This window comes from Bos javanicus, chromosome 21, assembly GCF_032452875.1.
Source record: "Bos javanicus breed banteng chromosome 21, ARS-OSU_banteng_1.0, whole genome shotgun sequence".
Lineage (NCBI taxonomy): Eukaryota > Metazoa > Chordata > Mammalia > Artiodactyla > Bovidae > Bos > Bos javanicus.
In genome coordinates, this window is record NC_083888.1 from 26,054,484 (window position 1) to 26,074,604 (window position 20,121).

A 20,121-nucleotide genomic window follows, 5' to 3' on the forward strand; every position below is an offset into this window, starting at 1 on the left:
TTAGTCACTCAGTCATGTCCCACTATTTGCGACCCCATGGACTATAGCCCGACAGGCTCTTCTGTCCATGGGATTCTCCAAGCAAGAATACTGGAGAGGGTTGCCATTCCCTTCTCCAGGGGATCTTCCTGACCCAGGGATCAAACTTGGGTCTCTCGCATTGCAGGCAGATCCTTTATTGTGTGAGCCACCAGGGGAGCCCTGGGAAAAGAGGCAGGACTGTGGGAGTGTCTCTCTCTTTCAAGCAGCCCCATTACTGAACAGACTGCTAGATACCCGCTCAGGTGTACAGCCTTTGAGGAACTCTGTCTCGGTGTTTGACCACCAAGCCAGAGCGATGCAGGCGTCCCCCAGGAGCCCCCACAGACCTGTCCAGGGTGTGTGAGGTGCCATCTGGGAAGTAGGGAAAGCAAGGCTGGACTTAGACACCTGCTTCTCCCTCTATGTCTCACACCAGATGAACAGCATAGGCACAGGGAGAAGGGTGGTCCAAGAAGGGGGCCAAGTCCAAACAGCACAGCATCCTCAGCCAGGTGGTTGATAGAAAGGCGTATCCTCCTCCAAGGATGTGTGTGTGTGTGGGGGGGGGGGGGCATGCAACAGGGGGCGGAGCTTGTGAAGCAGAGAACCACCACCTTCCACCCCCCACCCCATTTTGTAGACTGCCCCCCTCCTTCTAAAGCCAACCCAGCTATGAGTGGGGAGCTTGCTGACACCTATGGTTCCACTGCTGGAAAGAGAAAAGAGGAGCATTCTTGTCACCGTATTCAGCAACACTAGACTTGCCTCTCAGCCCATGTTGACTAGATAAACCATACCATCAGAATGGTCACTCCTCCGGGCCGACCTGAGATCCTCTCACCCAACCCCTCACTCATATTCATCACTAGATCAACCTCTGCAAGACTCCGGATTTTCTCTGAAGTCCCAGGTACATATTGTAGCCGCTATGCAGTGTGGCCCTGCTTGTTTGGTTTATTACTCTCTGAGAGTCCTGGAGATCAAAAATCCAAACCTAGTCTCACTGTGCTCTAGAACTAAGGTGTCTGCAACTGGCTCTCTTCAGGCGGTTCCAGTAGAAATTCCTTTCCTTTTCCAGCTTCCTCGGGCTGCCTGCACTCCTTCTCTCAAGACCCCTCCCTCCAATAACTCCAACCTTTTCTTTTCACAGTCAAGCATCTTCAACTACCAATTCCAATTCTCCTGCCTCCCTTATATAGGGTTCGTGATTCCCTTGGTCCACCCAGATAATCCAGGGTCATCTCCCATCTCAAGATCCTTAATTTCATCACATCTGTAAGGTCTCTTTTACCATATAAAGTGACATAGTTCCAGGATGCAAGCATAAGCATGTGGACCTCTTTGGGAGGCATTGTTAAGCCTACCACACCTCCCAAGTATACTAGAGTCTCATTCAATCAGAAGTGCCGTGGTTCTCAAAAAGCAGCCGTGTTGGGACTTCCCTGGTGGTCCAGTGGTTAGGATTTCTTCCAATGCAGGAGGTACGAATTTGATCCCTGGTCAGGGAGCTAAGATGCCACATGACTCCTGGCCAAAAAACAGAAACAATATATAGTGAATTCAATAAAGACTATAAAAATGGTCCACACCAAAAAAACTTTTAAAAAAAAGCAGTCATGTTACAATACGGTCTGTTCTCAGAGTTGCCTCACAACACACCAAGGAGGAGGGACAGAGCCCTGGACAGTCAGGAGCCCTGCATTTGAGCCTTCAGGGTGTTCACTACTCCACATTCTCATCCTCTGGTGTTTCCGGGTATTAATACAAAAGGCAGTAACTCGGGACTTCCCTAATGGTTCCACGGTAAAGTACCCATCTGCCAGTGCAGGAGACACAGAGACACGGTTCCATCCTGGAATCAGGAAGATCCCCTGGAGGAGGAAATGGCAACCCACTCCAGTATTCTTGCCTGGAGAAATCTATGGACAGAGGAGCCTGATGGGCTACAGTTCATGGGGTCACAAAGGGCTGGACAGGACTTATTGACTCAACAACAACCACCCAAGGCTGCTATGCAGATGCATGGCGATGACACATGAGGGCAGCGCTCCCCGTGCACCCGGGAAATCGGCCTCCTGTCCTCCATGTGCCCCTCCCCACTTAACACGTCCTGCTCTCTCGTACCTGTGACGCCTACAAGTGCTGAATTTGACCATGATGAAGTCAGCTCCGTGACAGGAACCATTTTTCCTCTGCTGGCAGACTTCAGTGAGGGCCTCTGCAATTCAAAATGCAAATGACTCACATCTGATGGATGTGCACCATAATTCAAGCATGTCTGGGTTCCCCGTCACTGTCAAGGTCGGTGGAAACTCCCTTTAAACAGATACACATACACACTCACGTACATTCACTGCCCAGGACACTAGGGTCTACTGATACAACTTCCTGCTAAGTCAGCAAACACTGAGTGACCCTGCTCCCCACCATGAGGACATGACCTGGGCAGATAGATGGTGGGGACCCAGAAGGAAAGGAGAAGTAGTCACTGCTGTCCCGGCGCCTCTGCAGCCTCTCAGCACCTCCCAGCCCAGGCTCCTGCCCTCTAGCTGGTCTTTCACACTGTGGCTCACAAAGTATCTGTTTAAAAGTGTGAATCTAGGGCTTCCCTGGTAGTCCAGTGGCTAAGAATCCTCCTGCCAACACAGGGGACGCAGGTTCAATGCCTGGTCTGGGAAGATCCCACATGCCACAGAGCAACTAGGCCCATGTGCCACAACTACTGAGCCTGTGCTCTAGAGCCCTCAAGCTGCAACTACTGAAGCCCGCACACCCTGGAGCCCATGCTCCACAAGAGAAGCCACCGCTCATCACATGCTCAGCCATGAAGAACCAGCACAGCCAAACAAATAATAAAAGTTAATTAATTTAGAAAAGATAAACATGCAAATCTGATTGATGCTTCTCTTCCTAAAACCCTTTATGGTTCCCCCCTGGCAGAGTCCATGCTTTGGCACATGGCCTTCAAGCGCTGCCTTAAGGCCCAGCCTACCCATCACTCCAGCTTCACTGTCCGCTGTTGCTTCCCTCACCCACTGGCCTCCACTTGGCTGCTCCTGCAGGCTGTCTCTGGCCTCCTTGCCTTTGACTTTGCAGCAACCTTCTTTTTGATGCCTAAGTCCTTAACTAACGGTCCTTCCAAATTTAGCTCAGGCCTGACTCCTCCAGGAAGCCTTCTCTGGGCCCCTGGCCTGATGAGGCATTCCTACCCGCAGGCTCATATCTGCGGCAGGGGCCACTTTGCATGGAACAGCTGTGGGTATTTCTTAACAGATGGTCCTCTTAAGGACAGTGGCTGCCCTGCTCACTTCCATATCTCCAAACCCTCATACAGTGCCCGGCACCCAGTAGGAGAAGAGGATTAGAATGAATTCAACTGGGACTTCTGTGGTGGTCCCATGGTTAAGACTCCCAGTGCAGGGGGCCAGGTCAACCCCTGGCCAGGAAACTAGATCCCACATGCCACAACTAACTGAAACCAAAAAGATCCCGCATGCCACAGTTAAAAATCCTTCATGCATGCCACAAGGAAGATGGAAGAGCCTGAGTGCTGCAATTAACACCTGGCACAGCTAAATAAATAAGGGACTTCCCTGGTGGTTGCAGCTTCCCAAGTGGCTCAGTGGATAAAGAATCTACCTGTAATGCAGGAGACACAGGAGACTCAGGTTTGATCCCTGGGTCAGGAAGATCCCTGGAAGAGGGCATGGCAACCCACTCCAACATTCTTGCCTGGGAAATCTCATGGACAGAGGAGCCTGGTGGGCTACAGTCCGTGGGGTCACAGTCAGACACGACTGAGCAACTGAGCATGGACACACTGGTGGTCCAGTGGTTAAGACTCTCCCTTCCAACGAAGAGGGTTCGGATTCGATCCTGGGTCAGGGAGCAAAAATCCCATACCCCTAGTGGCCAAAAAACCAAAGCATAAAAGTAGAGGCAATATTGTAACAAATTCAATAAAGACTTTAAAAATGGTCCACATTAAAAAAAAAAAAACTTTAAAATAAACTAATTAAATAATTTATAAAAAAGCAAACAAATAAAATGAATTCAAGAAATTCATCCCAGTGGAAGATGTTAAGCTACCCTGTTTTGTGCTCTCTCCAAAGTGGCTCAGCTCCCCAGCGTTGGTAAATCTGCCCGTTGATGCTGCAGTTTATAAAAATCTCCCTTGGTGGCAGTAAACCATTAAACCAGCAAGTTCAGCACTTTAGAAACTCCCAGAAAAGGACAAATGTGACGGAAGCTGGCATTCATTACTCACCACCAACATTGGTTTTTCCACCAAATGTGATTCTTGATTAATGCTTTCGTAAAACATTTGGGAAAAATAGAAGAAAGCGGTTAATGTGATGTTCTCCGATTCCCACATCCCTGTCTACCATCATCAGCAATATATTACCCTCAGGCATCTGGTGAGCATCTCTCCTCTCTGCTCAACCCTTTGGAGTCACAGGGAGAGATTCAACACCATTTGAAGCAACCATGTCGATGAGCGACACATTGATGTCACTGACCCCAGGAAGACGGTGAGCAGAACAGTCACCATCTCCTGCCTGAAGGCTGACGTGTGATCCAGGAGAGCTATTTCATTTATTTCTTCATTTCCTCCATTCCCAGCCCTCAAATGGCTTTGGGGAAAAAAAAATTTTTTCCCAACCAAGATTTGGACCCCACTGATATAGAAGGCAATCAGCAACTGACGAAGATTTCTTGTAATAATTGTTCAACAACAGTTACCTCTTGTTGACACTAAATGTGCTGTCATTTTTCCCTAACAGGATCTCGGTTTCATAGTGACCAACCTCACACTTTACAGATGTGGGAGCTCAGTGAGACTCATCTTAACTTTTTATTTATTTATTTGTGGCTGTGCTGGGTCTCTGTAGTTATTCAGAGGCTTTTCTCCAGGTGTGGTGCAAAGGCTTCTCATTGTAGTGGTTTCTCTTGCTGTGGAGCACAGGCTCTAGGGTGTGCCGGCTCAGGAACTTTTGGGCATGGGCTTAGCTGCCCATGGCTTGTAAGATCTTCCCACCTGTGCCCCCTGCTTAGGCAGGCAAATTCTTAACCACTGGACCACCAGGGAAGTCCCTCATCTTAACTATTGACCAGAGACGTATTACTATGTGTTTTGTTATTCAAACATTTTTGACCAGAGATTTATCAATCTACTATTAGAGAGAGATACAATTAACATCACCATGGGAAGTTGTTAGAGCTTCAAATTGATCAAGTGTTCATTATGCAACTTACGATTGTCATAATCACTCACATTTTGTTACATTAGGTCCTTGTTCCAACCTTGTATATGTCATCAATGTAAAATTTCAAAAATGATGCATCCTGAAATTTTGAGTGAAGCAGTTTCTGGTGAATTTTATACTTTCTCTGATTGTCCGAGTGACATATATACTAGCATCTCAGAAGATGATAGTTCTTCAGAACATAGTTCTGATTCAGATGATGTGAATATTAGACCAACAAAAAGACAAAAAACCTTAGTGATTGATTCTGATACAGAAAGTGAACATGAAACTCATCGTACTGGAGAAGGCTCCTTTGCGTCAATCCTTTGCTTTGGGTTGAACACAACATTTCATGAAAATTAGAAGGCTTTATAGGTGTGTCAGGTATAACTATTGAATGTAATAACCTGCATTATTTCACTATAACAGAATTAATTTGGGGGCCAGCCAAAATAAAACCCGTCATAGGCGATAGTTTCTGCAAAAATCCCCCAGTCAACAATGAGTTAACTAACTTTACCAAATGACTCAGTCAGTAAGTGACTGAGCCTGAGGTTTGACTTTAGGACAGCTCTGATACCAAAGCCCATGCTCTGAGCTACTGCATTCAGTGTGTATGTGTGTGTGTGTGTCTGTGTGTGTATGTGTGTACGCACTCAGTCACAAAGTCGAGTCTGACTCTTTTCGACCCCATGGACTATAGCCCACTATAGCTCCTCTGTCCTTGGAATTCTCCAGACGAGAAGGCTGGAATGGATTGCCATTTCCTACTCCGGGAGATCTTCCTGACCCAGGGATGGAATCCACGTCTCATGCATTGGCAGGCAGATTCTTTACCGCTGTGTCACCTGGGAAACATTCAGTATCTGAGTTGTCAAACTCTGCCCCCAAATCCATGAGTTCTGATTCAGACAATCCTAGCAGCCAGAGGTCATCAGACCCACCACTCTCTTATCACCCACATAATTTCTGCTAAAGCAGTGAACTCGTTGCCTCCCAAGGTGGTTGGTCGGGTTCTGCTCAGCAAACATTGTGAGGTGAGCCTTCCCCGTGCAAGTTCAAAGCTATTGTCACTCCACCCATTCACACTAGTTTGACCTCTGGGACCTCATAGAACCATCTTTTGCAGGACGGCCCTTGGGATATCTGGAGATGTTAATCCCTTTCCTAGGCTCTATCAAGACACAGAATGGAGCCCAGAGACTGGTCAAGGGGCCAACACAGAAGTTGAATTGAGAGTGGGGACCGATCTTGAGGAGGTCATTGGCACTCAGAATTGCTGGGGTGACACGTAAAGTCTTCCCAAATTCTCCATCTGCCAAATGGAGCTGAACTTAGACTTCTGCCCTGGAGACGAGGACAGCAATGGCTGCTCCCGTAAGAGGCATGGTGTGTCCAGAGGCACACCGTGTGACGAGGAAGGGCCATAGCAGGGTGAGATGATACAGCAGCAGGGGCAGTCACTAGGCCTGGCCCATCCCTCACTGCATCCAAGGGCCCCCTTGTGGAAACACAGTGGCCAGATCTAAGTAGTGATTCCCAAGTTCTAATCCTGTCTGACCAGATGGACTCCCCAACTTAGAGGGGATGGTTGTGACTTGGCTCTCCTCTGTTCCTTTCTCTTCTTTTGCTGCTGCAGTCTCTGAAAAAGAGTTGAATACTGGGGCTTCCCTGGTGGCTCAGTGGTAAAGAATCCACCTGCCAATACAGGAGACACCATTTCAATCCCTGATCCAGGAATATCCCACATGCAGTGGGGCAACTAAGCCTGTGCACCACAACGACTGAGCCTGTGCTCTAGAGCCCAGGAACCCCAACTACTGAGCCACGAGCCATAGCTACTGAAGCCTGCCCACCCTCAACAAGAGAAGCCACTGAAATGAGAAAAGTACCCCGAATACCACAATGAACAGTAGAGGGCCCAATTACCACAACTAGAGAAAGCTCCCAAAGTCGATGATGAATGGCATCAACAACTCAATGGACATGAGTCTGAGCAAACTCCAGGAGATGTTGAAGGACAGGGAAGCCTGGCGTGGTGCAGTCCATGGCATCGCAGAGTTGGACATGACTGAGGGACTGAACAACAACAACAGAGAAACCCCTTTCAGCAACGAAGACCAAGCACGGCCATTATATATATAAATAAATAAAATCTGTTTTAAAAACAATTGGATACGAGGATAGCAGACTTTCTCTGCAGAGGGCCAGAGAGTAAATATCTTAGGCTCCTGTGGGCCATACAGTCTCTGATACAACTACTCAACTCTTCTAACACAATAAGAAAGCAGCTATAGACATAGGCACAGGTCAATGGATGTGGTGGTATGCAGCAAAACTTTAATTTTAGACACAGACTTTAATTGTATACCATTTTAATGTCAACAATATTACTTAATTTTTTTTTCAAATATTTAAAAATGACTCGAAGCTTGCCAGTCATACAAAAATAGGCAAGGGTCCTATTTGGCTTAGAGCCCATAGTTTTCTGACCCTTGGTCTATAATGTTTACTGATGCCAGTGTCAGCTGGCGTGAGAGACTCTGGACCATAGGATTTCCCAAGGGCTTTGACCCAGGACTCTGAACTTGAGCCACGTGCAGTTATATCCCAATGACTCTTCTGGGAATAATGTGGATCCTGGCTGCGTGTGGATCCTCCCCTGCAGCTCCATTTCTGTGCCCAGGGCTGTGCCAAGTCCAACATCAAGTGCCTCGTCACATCCGTTTGTGTCTTCACTTTGTGGTGTCACTCCTTGGAAAGCTTGGCCTGCACAAGAGGAATACTTGACAACTGTCTGGAGCTTTAACTCATTGCTGAAAAAGGGCTTGGGGGAAGAAATATGATCAAGAGAAAACGTGAAGGCTTCGGGACAATAGCAATTTGACAGGAAACCAGGCACTTAGGGAAGCAGGAATGAACAAAGATTTGGGGAAGGCCACTGAGTGGATCAGCTGAGTTGCTTCATTCATGTTCAACTGCTTGCCATCCCATGAAGTGTTGCCCTACAGGGTCCTCTGTCCATGGGATTCTCCAGGCAAGAATACTGGAATGGGTTGCCATGCCCTCCTCCAGGGGGATCTTTTCAACCCAGAGATCAAACCCAGGTCTGTTTATGTCTCCTTCATTGGCATGCGGATTCTTTACCACTAGTGACACTTGGGAAGCTCCAGTCAGTGGAGGATTCAGTAGTTATTCTTCCTGGAGCTGAACATTTCTATTCCCATCATAAAACATTTCTTAAACTTGATGTACCTTTTTTTGGGTGCTGTGATGAGAGAGTTTCTAGTTAAAAAATACAGCTAATTTTAGTATCTTCCGTTGTTTGTAGCAAGTTGTTTTCTTAATCTGGACTTGGGGGTTTTGAGTTCTATTAAATATTGTTATTTCTTTTAAATCCTTTGTTTGTCTTAGGAAAGTCCCAGGGCTCTTATTCCCGTTTGCATGCTGACTTGCTCGCCAAAACCACTGTGTTCAATTCTGTTCTGTCCTGTTTGCTGTGCCGCCTGGGGAAAGGAAGACCACATGGTCAGAATAGAAGTAGCAGGACCAGAGTCGGAAGACAGAGGCCATCACCTACCAACAGGTCAACGGACTCACCTTCTCTGTTCATTGCTCCTTGCCCCAGGAATGGGTATAAAACTCCGTGTTGTGAAGGTGGGTGAGAGGTACAGAGTAGACACAAGAGTCAGGTCTTACTGCTCACAGGAGAAGTCCAAGGTAGAGTAAGTCTCCTACATACAAACCTTCAAGCTGCAAATTTTCAAAGATGCCAATATGCATCACTGGATCATTTTTTTCAAGAGGGTAGATAGAATTGAATCCAGCAAGGAATCAGAACCTGTGCCATCCATGTCAGGCATGAGTGACATCTCAGCTTGCCCTCCATCTCCTGTTGCTGACGACCCGTCCACTCTACCATCTCCCACCTCCTCTCCCTCCTCCAGTCAGTAACTCTCCTTGCCTGTTCACTCAATGCCAGCCCCTGTGTGCCAGCTGTTGTACTATGTACTCCTGTACTTCTCAAGGTTCTGTACTGTAAGATTAAAAATATTTCCTTTATTTGTTGTGTTTGGTTTTATATGTATTATTTGTATGAAAAGTATTATAAACTTATTACAGTACGGTACTATATAGCAGATTGTGTTATTTGGATAACTAGGCTGACTTTGTTGGACTTAGAAACAAATTGGACTTACGAACACGCTCCCAGAATGGAACTTGTTTGTATGTAGGGAACTTACTGTACTTTTGCCAGTCGAGTTCTGACCCACTCCCCAGGGAAGGAAATGAGACATTTCCAAGTTGTCAGCAGAGTGATTACGTGAACCACATGTTGAAGCCATTGTAAATATCTATTAGTTCCCAGATTATGGGACATGTTGATGGGTTCTGAGAACATATGATTTCACTTATGTGACGTATCAAGTGTCATCAAATTAATAAAGACAGAAAGTAGGGTAGAGGTGACTAGGAGCTGGAGGAAGAGGGGACCAGGCAGTCAGTGTTTATTGCAGATAGAGTTTCACTTTCGAAAGATGAAGTTCTGAATGTGGATGCTGATGACAGCAAAGTGAATGTACTTAATGCCACTTAAAAATGAATAAAATGGTAAATTTTATGTCTATTTTATCACAATGAAAAAATCACCCATTCACAAAAGAAATACAGGGCTTCCCTGGTGGCTCAGTGGTAAAGAATCTGCCTACCAATGCAGGGGACACAGGTTCAATCTCTTGTCTGGGAAGATCCCACAGGCCAAGGAACAACTACATCCAGGCACCAAAACTACTGAGTCTGTGCTCTAGAGCCCAGTAGCCACAACTGCTGAAGCCAGCATGCCCTAGAGCCCATGCTCCACAACGAGAGAAGCCGCTGCAATGAGAAGCCCGCACACCGAAATAGAGAGTAGCTCCCGCTCACTGCAAGTGGAGAAAAGCCCGCATAGCAATGAAGACCCAGCACAGCCAAAAATAAATAAAATTATATTTTTAAACGCAAAACATACACTCCAAAACCTATAAAACATTGTTGAAAGAATTCTAGAAGACCTAATAAATGGAAAGACATCCCATGTTCTCGGATTGTAGGACTCAGTTCTGTTAAGCTGCTGCTAAGTCGTGTCAGTCGTGTCTGACTCTTTGCGACCCCATAGACAGCAGCCCACCAGGCTCCTCTGTCCGTGGGATTCTCCAAGCAAGAATACTGGAGTGGGTTGCCATTTCCTTCTCCCAGTTCTGTTAAGATGGCAATACAATAGAGCTACAGATTCAATGCAATCCCTCTCAAAATTCCTCTTAGTTTCTTTGCAGACATTGACAAGCTGATTCTAAAATATATATGGAAGGCAGTTCCCTGATGGTCTAGTGGTTAGGATTCTGGGCTTTCACTGCTAGAGCCCAGGTTCAATCCCTGGTGTGGGAACTGAGATCTTACAAGTCTTGCTGCATGGCTAAATATATATATATATGGAAATTCAAGGGACTCAAATTAGTTAAAATTTCTTTCAAAGAAAACATAAAATTGGAGGGCTCATACTTCCTAATTTCAAACTTACTGCAAAAATGTAATTACGGAGACTTCCCTGAGGGCCCAATGGCTAAGACTCTGCACTCTCAGTGCAGGGGGCATGGGTCCTATGCCTGGTCTAGGGACTAGATCCTGCACACCACAAGTAAGACCCAGATGCAGTCAAATAAGTAGATATAAGCATATAGTTTAAAATATATATATATACTCACACACATATATATAAAGCTGCAATTATAGAGAAGCCAATGTGATAGCGGTATAAGGTTAGATGTATAGATCAATAGGATTGAGCTGAAAGTCCAGAAATAAACCTCACATTTAAAGTCAATTGATTTTCCACAAGAGTGCCTAGACCATTCAATGGAGAATGAATAGTCTTTTCAACAAAATGGTTTTGGACAACTGTATATCCACGTGCTAAAGAAAAACATTGAACGCACTACCTCATATGGGGTATAAGTTAGGGGGTCCAACTTCATGTGCAAAATTTAACTTAACATGGATCAAAAGATTAAATGTTAGTGCTAAAATAAAACCCCAGACACTGCTGGTGGGATTATAAAATGGCGCAAACACAGGAAAACTGCTGGGCAGCTCCTCAAAAGACACACAGCAATTCCACTCTTATGAATATACTCAGGAGAAACACAAAGATGTATTCACACAGAAATTTGTACAATAATATTCATATCTGTGCTATTCTTAGTCACTCAGTCAGGTCCGTCTCTTTGCGACCCCATGGACTGTAGCCCACCAGGCTCCTCTGTCCACGGAGATTCTTGAGACAAGAATACTAGAATGGGTATCCTATCCCTTCTCCAGGGGATCTTCCCAACCCAGGAATTGAACCAGGGTCTCCTGCATTGCAGGCGGATTCTTTACCAGCTGAGCTACCAGGGAAGCCTAATATTCATAGCAGCATTATAGCCAAAAGTGGAAACAACTCAACTATCAATCAACCGATGAATGAATAAGGAAAATCATGCGATATGTCTATATGATAGAATACTGAAAGTGAAAGTTGCTCAGTCATGTCCGAATCTTTGTGACCCCATGAACTATACAGTCCATGGAATTCTCCAGGCCAGAATATAGGAATGGATAGCCTTTCCCTTCTCCAGGGGATCTTCCCAACCCGGGGATCAAACTCAGGTCTCCCACATTGCAAGCAGATTCTTTACCAGCTGAGCCATGAGGGAAGCCCAAGAATACTGGAGTGGGTAATCTATCCCTTCTTCAGTGGATTTTCCCAACCCAGGAATCACACTGGGGTCTCCTGCATTACAGGCAGATTCTTTACCAACTAAGCTATCAGGGAAGTCCTGATAGAATATTATCCAATCATAAATAAAAGGGGAAGGACTTCAAAGAGATCAAACTGGTCAATTTTAAAGGAAATCAGTCCTGAATATTCATTGGAAGGACTCAAGCTGAAAGTCTAATACTTTGGCCACCTGATGTGAAGAACTGACTCGTTGGGAAAGACCCTGATGCTGGCAAAGATTGAAGTCAGGAAGAGAAGGGGATGACAGAGGATGAGATGGTTGGATGGCTTCACCTACTCAATGGACATGAGTTTGAGCAAGCTCCAGGAGTTGGTGATGGACAGGGAGGCCTGGTATGCTACAGTCCATGGGGTTGCAAAGAGTTGGACACAACTGAGCAACTAAACTGAATTGAACTGATTCAAGTTACAGCGTGGATAAAACTAAAAAAATATTATTTTAACTCTATTGTATTCTAAATAAAAAGGACCACATATGTTTTATTTCAGTTGCATAAAATACATTAAATAGACAAGTTTAGAGAGACAAAGGTGATCTGTGGTTGACTAAGGCTGAGGGGCAGTGCCTGCTAATTGCTACCATTTCTTTTTAGGGGGATAAAAAAGTTGCAAAATGGATTGTGGTGATGACTGCACAACTTTATGAATATACTAAAACCATTGAATTGTGTATTCTAAATGGATGACTTTTATAGTATGTGAATGGTATCTCAAAAAAGCCATTACCAAAAAAATTATCCATAGTCATTGTTAGTATGTTGGTATGTATTTTTACAATGTCTTTATGGCCTTTTCCCCACATATTTTATTAAACACATTTATTTATTGATTTTTGGCCACACCCTGTGCATTATGTGGAATCCTAGCTCATACCATAAGGTGTAAAGGGTGTAGTGCCCATCACAGGGGTCCTTGGGAGGCTGGGATTCTCTGTTCCTCCTACACAGCTCCCTAGATGTTCCACTGGTCTCCCCAGACTACTGGTTTTTCCAGTAAATCACATACGGATATGAGAGGTGGACCATAAAGAAGGCTGAGCACCAAAGAATTGATGCTTTTGAATTGTGGTGCTAGAGAAGACTCTTGAAAGTCCCTTTGGATGGCAAGGAGATCAAATCAGTCCATCCTAAAGGAAATCAACCCTAAATATTCATTGAAAGGACTGATGTTGAAGCTGAAGCTCCAATTCTTTGGCCACCTGATGCAAAGAGCCAACTCATTGGAAAAGACCTTGATGCTGGTAGATTGAAGACAAAAGGAGAAGGGGGTGGCAGAGAATGAGATGGTTGGATGGCATCACCGACTCAATGGACACGAGTTTGAGCAAACTCTGGGAGATAGTGAAGGACAGGAAAGCCTAGTGTGCTGCAGTCCATGGGGTCCCAAAGAATGGAACATGACTGAGCAACTGAACAGCAAGATGCTCCACAGATGCCTCAGAAGCAATGGGGATAGGGTAGCAGGTGCCAGCTTTAGTCCATTTTTGCTTCCCAGGTCACTGAGTCACACAACAGTGAATGTTTGTTACTGTCACTGAGCTCAGTACTTTATGGTGAACCTGGTCACTTACATCTTCATCAGTCCCACATGATAGGCATGGTCTTTGCTTTACAGATGAGAAAACAGAGGAAGTTTATGTCATTGTCTGAGGGTACAGAGAAATCTGTCACCATCCCCTGCCTTCTCAGATCACACTGTGAAATGTGGGAAACCCAGAGATAAGGCTCCATCTGATTTTGAGATTCTGTGGTATACATCCTTCATCTTGTTGGCAAACATCTATGAAATCCTGCTTTGCTCACAGCAGGCCCTGTGCATGGCTGTTGCAGGCATATGGGTAATATTGACTACAAGATCCCTGTCTTTAGGAAGGTCACTGCTTGCTTAGTCCCTTAAAGAATAAATGCAGCTTCATTTTGCCTATTTCTTTTTTTTTTTTTTTTTTGGTTGCACAGCATATGGGATCCTAGTTCCCTGACCAGAGATCAAACTCACGCCTCTGCATTAGAAGCACAGAGTCTTACCTTAACCACTGGACCTCCAAGGAAGTCTCTTGCCTAACTCTCACTTGATGAAACCTCCTCGTCCTTTTTTTATCTATGTAGCAGAAACCTTGATAAGCTTTTCTTACACCTCTTCTCAGGCCAATGGTAAAATGCCTCTGACTTCCCCTAGTCTTTGGACAAGAAAGGCTAAGGGAGCCGTCTGCCTAAGTCTAGGCTCAGTCGTCATTCCTTTGGATCCCAGCCCCTCCCCACCAATGGTCAGTCTCCATGGTGACGGGGTAGGCACTTGAAACTGCCCCCAGGGAGCTGGTAATGGCTTTCTGAGTGATAGCTTTGCTGCTTGCTCCCCGCCCCCTACCCACTTACCCTTGGCCCTGGGAGCAGGAGGGTGAGTGGTGATGGGGGAGGGGCTGTAAGGATTCACAGTCTGCTCCTGGGGCTGCAGAACTCTCAGGGCATCTTCAAGGTTGAAGCACCGTCCCGCGGCATCAGACATTCACTGTGCTTGCTGTCCTCTGGGTGGGAACTATTATCTGTAAGAAATTCAGACAGACTGGCTTCAACCAAACCCAGCCCATTCTGAGAAAGGAAGTTAACCAGGAACTGAAGCTGGTGTATTTTTAATCAAAGTGTGGTTCTCTGACCAGCAACATTAATGTCTTCCGGGAACTTGTAAGAGGGGCAGGTTCTTTCCTCCCCAACTCCCTCCTCCCAAGGCAGACCTACTAAGTCAGAAGCTGAGGAGGGTTGGCGGGGCAGACACAGTGAAATCATTTGGTGTCATTTCAGGGGGCCTCCAGAGAGCTCTGGTACCATCGTCATCGTTTATGTCTCAGCACAGAAAAGAATTCAGTAAGAGACAAAATGATAGATAAAAAGTGGTTTATTAGAATAGGACACCTGTGAGGTTTATAGGCAGACAGATGAGAAATGCCACACTCTGGGAACATACTGGACTGGGCCAATTTTATAATGAAAGGAAAAGTGGAGCAGACGAAGAGAACTCCTTTGTCTTTCTTGAGTAGACGCCATGCTTCCATCATCACTCCTCCTCCAGGTTGGGCAGGCAAGTTTTCTTGTCCCTACAGATCAAGCTAGGTCCACAAATTACTGTTTTTCATGTGTGCAGAGAGCGTGTCCTAGGGATCATCAACTTGCTGAGCTCACTGGGCAGGATGTGGGCTCATGCCACCACTGTTTTACTGTTTGGGGGCATATCTCCTGCTTCTGCTGCATGGTTTTGTTGCTAAGCAAGCCTGCTTGGTTCCGTGGTTAAGCAAACTTGCTTTCTTGAGTAATCACTAACTTACAGGTATCCCATATTTATTCTACTTATAATCCCCTGTGCTAAGTCACTTCAGTCGTGTCTGACTCTGCGACTTGATGGACTGTAGCCCGCCAGGCTCCTCTGTCCGTGGGTTTCTCCAGGCAAGAATACTGGAATGGGTTGCCATTCCCTCTCTAGAGGATCTTTCTGACCCAGGGACCCAACCCAGGTCTACCTGCATTGCAGGTAGGTTCTTTACCCCTGAGCCACAGGGGAAGTCCCCATAAACCCCTGGTGGGGTGAACTATTTAATCACCTACTTTGTCCCTTTATTCTGTCCCTATCACAGTAGTCTGTGTTTCGTCAAGCCCCCCACGTGATCCCAAAGTATGTTAAAATTTGAGAGCTGTTTTTCTAAAGCAGTGGAATTCAAATTTATCTGTACTTTGGGCTCAACTGGAAGCTTCAAAGGGGGCTTCCCAGGCTGCCTGTAATGCAAGATATGTAGACAAGGGTTCTATCCTGGAGGAGAAAATGGCAACCCACTCCAGGATTCTTGCCTGCAGAATCCCATGGACAAAAGAACCTGATGGGCTACAGTCCACAGGGTCACAAAGAGTCAGACACGACTGAGCATGCAGCAGGCAGACACGCCCATCGCCGTAGTGGGCTGCAGCCAGCTTGTACCAGCTTGCAGGATCTGGATACAGGGAGTTGATTACAAAAGCACTGAAAAGGCCAGAGAAGCAGAAAAAGAAATGGAATGAGCCCTACAGGAGAGAGCTGACAGGGAGCAGGTGCTGGAGTCTGGGATCTAGACAGTCCTGAGTGGCAGCTTGCACCCCTACCACTGCCAACACTTTGGTGTTCCAGGAAGTCAACGCCTATATTCCTGCCACATCACAGCAACCTGAACTGGAACCCAGGAGTCCAGCCTCCCCACTGCTGCTGCAGGAACAACAGCTAGGAAAGCCTTCTATTCCCCATCTTCCAAACTTCCCCTAGTGCCCCCCAGGCCAGCATCTAGATGCAGTGTGCAGGGCCCAGCCTCCCTTCACACCAGGCAGTGCATGGAGGAATGGAAAGGGGGCTGAGGGCAGAAATGACCAGCACAGAGTGGAGGGGGGAGACTTTCATGACCTGAGGTACTTAAACAGGGAAGTACAGTAAGTTCCTTATACATGAACCTTCAAGCTGCAAACTCTCAAAGATTCGAATGTGAGTTCACATGTCCAATCACGAAAGTTAGTTCACGTGTCTGGCGTACATTGCCATGTGCTTGCATCCTCTCCAAGTGGTTGTGATGTAGGAGATAGGTGGACTCCTGGTTAGACATTTACAACTAGCCTCCTGTTTGCATTTCGTGGGGCACGAAGAAGTGGGCTTCAGGCTGGACACTTAGAACTGTTAGCATTTCTTGAGACAAGAGATAGGTGGGCTCCAGTTAAGGCATTTACAATCAGTCTCCTGTTTGCCCTCTGAAATGAAAGTAACAGAAACAAGGTAAATAGCCAATGTTTGTCTCTTGTAAACACCTTAAGGAAATAGTCATGTTAACAGTCAAGGTAATAGTCATGGTAATAGTCAAGGTAATTGTCACGGTAAGGACAAAGAGGCAAATCCTGTTTGAGTAAAGGATTAAGGGATCTCTGTTCCTCCATTTTGGGGACAAGGAAGACATTATACATGCACAGAAAGTGGCTCCTTGTGGATCAAAAGTCAGGGGATAATGCCAGGCTGTAATGAGTCTTTTTCCTCCCAGAAACCTTCACTTCAAGATCCATCTTGGCTGAGGGGTGCATATGTGCCCAGGGGAAGGTCCCAGGGTATGTCAGGTGTAGAAAAGAAACCAGACAATTGGTCTGAAGGAAGACAAAGACCCAAAGAACAGACATATTAAATGACTTAACCACCTCTTAGTATGCTCCTCTTCACTAGGGGGGATGCCCCATACCCTTCTCTCTACATGTGCATCGCTGCCTTGCTTCTGTCTTAACTAAAAAAACAATTTCTCTGTGTATTCTCCTACTTGTTCTTGTGCTATGTCTGTAATAATAAACTTTGTACCTGCGTTTATAGTTTCTGCCTCTGTGATAAGTGCATTTTTCACTGGAGGCAAAATCTAGGGGAAAATATCTTCTAGCCTCTAGCCCTTGCAGGCCTGGTAGCTAGGATTCCTGGCTCTTCAGGCTATCCAGGTTCAACTCCCAGGCAGGGAATTAACATCTCACTTCATGCCACCTCTCACTACTGCCTTGCTGAGATCAGTTGTGTTTGTGTGTACTTCACTGTACAGTCCTGTATAGTACATAACAGCATAGCATCTTTATTTCAAGCCCAGAATGTCTGGAAGCAAACATAAAAGCAGTGCTGATGTAACCAGTCCTACTGTGCTTTTCAAGGTACTGTAAGATTAAAAATGTTTTCTTGGGACTTCCCTGGCAATTCAGTGGTTCAGTTGAACTGCAGGACACCAGGCCTCCCTGTCCATCACCAACTCCTGGAGTCTACCCAAACACATGCCCATCAAGTCAGTGATGCCATCCAGCCATCTCATCCTCTGTCGTTCCCTTCTCCTCCTGCCCCCAATCCCTCCCAGCATCAGAGTCTTTTCCAATGAGTCAACTCTTCGCATGAGGTGGCCAAAGTACTGGAGTTTCAGCTTCAACATCAGTCCTTCCAAGGAACACCCAGGACTGATCTCCTTTAGGATGGACTGGTTGGATTTCCTTGAAGTCCAAGGGACTCTCAAGAGTCTTCTCCAACACCACAGTTCAAAAGCATCAATTCTTCAGCACTCAGCTTTCTCCACAGTTCAACTCTCACATCCATACATGACTACTGGAAAAACCATAGCCTTGACTGGATGACCCTTTGTTGGCAAAGTAATGTCTTTGCTTTCTAATACACTATCTAGGTTGGTCATAACTTTCCTTCCAAGGAGTAAGCGTCTTTTAATTTCATGGCTGCCATCACCATCTGCAGTGATTTTGGAGCCAAAAAAAATAAAGTCTGACACTGTTTCCACTGTTCCCCCTCTATTTGCCATGAAGTGATGGGACCGGATGCCATGATCTTCGTTTTCTGAATGTTGAGCTTTCAGCCAACTTTTTCACTCTCCTCGTTCACTTTCATCAAGAGGCTTTGTAGTTCCTCTTCACTTTCTGCCATAAGGGTGGTGTTGTCTGCATATCTGAGGTTATTAATATTTCTCCCAGCAATCTTGATTCCAGCTTGTGCTTCTTCCAGCCCAGCGTTTCTCATGATATATTCTGCATAGAAGTTAAATAAGCAGGGTGACAATATACAGCCTTGATGTACTCCTTTTCCTATTTGGAACCAGTCTGTTGTTCCATGTCCAGTTCTAACTGTTGCTTCCTGACTTGCATACAGGCTTCTCAAGAGACAGGTCAGGGGGTCTGGTATTCCCATCTCTTTCAGAATTTTCCACAGTTTATCGTGATCCACACAGTGAAAGGCTTTGGCATAACCAATAAAGCAGAAATAGATGTTTTTCTGGAACTCTCTTGCTTTTTCCATGATCCAGCAGATGTTAGCAATTTGATCTCTGGCTCCTCTGCCTTTTCTAAAGTCAGCTTGAACATTTGGAAGTTCACAGTTCACATATTGCTGAAGCCTGGCTTGGAGAATTTTGAGCATTACTTTACTAGCGTGTGAGATGAGTACAATTATGCGGGAGTTTGAGCATTCTTTGGCATTGCCTTTCTTTGGGATTGGAATAAAACTGACCTTTTCCAATCCTGTGGCCACTGCTGAGTTTTCCAAATTTGCTGGCATATTGAGTGCAGCATTTTCACAGCATCATCTTTCAGGATTTGAAATAGCTCAGCTGGAATTCCGGATAAGGCAATGGCAACCCACTCTAGTACTCTTTCCTGGAAAATCCCATGGATAGAGGAGCCTGGAAGGCTGCAGTCCATGGGGTCGCACAGAGTCAGACACGACTGAAGTGACTTAGCAGCAGCAGCAGCAGCAACTGGAATTCCATCACCTCCACTAGCTTTGTTTGTAGTGATGCTTTCTAAGGCCTACTTGACTTTACATTCCAGGATGTCTGGCTCTAGGTGAGTGATCACACCATCGTGATTATCTGGGTCGTGAAGATCTTTTTTGTACAGTTCTTCTGTGTATTCTTGCCACCTCTTCTTAATATCTTCTGCTTCTGTTAGGTCCATACCATTTCTGTCCTTTATCAAGCCCATCTTTGCATTAAATGTTCCCTTGATATCTCTAATTTTCTTGAAGAGATCTCTAGTCTTTCCCATTCTGTTGTTTTCCTCTATTTCTTTGCACTGATCACTGAAGAAGGCTTTGGGAGTGGCAGCCGAGAGGAGCTACCCCACGTCCAAGGAGCAGCGGCTGCATGGGTGCAGGAGGGCCGAGAGGAGCTACTCCAAGTTTAAGGTCAGGAGGGGTGGCCATGAAGAGATACCCCTCGTCCAAGGCAAGAGAAACCCAAGTAAGATGGTAGGTGTTGCGACAGGGCGTCAGAGGGCAGACACACTGAAACCATAATCACAGAAAACTAGCCAATCTGATCACATGGACCACAGCCTTGTCTAACTCAATGAAACTAACCCATGTCGTGTGGGGCCACCTAAGACAGACAGGTCATGGTGGAGAGGTCTGACAGAATGTGGTGCACTGGAGAAGGGAATGGCAAACCACTTCAGTGGTTTCATTCAATTCTTGCCTTGAGAACCTCATGAACAGTATGAAAAGGCAAAATGGTAGGATACT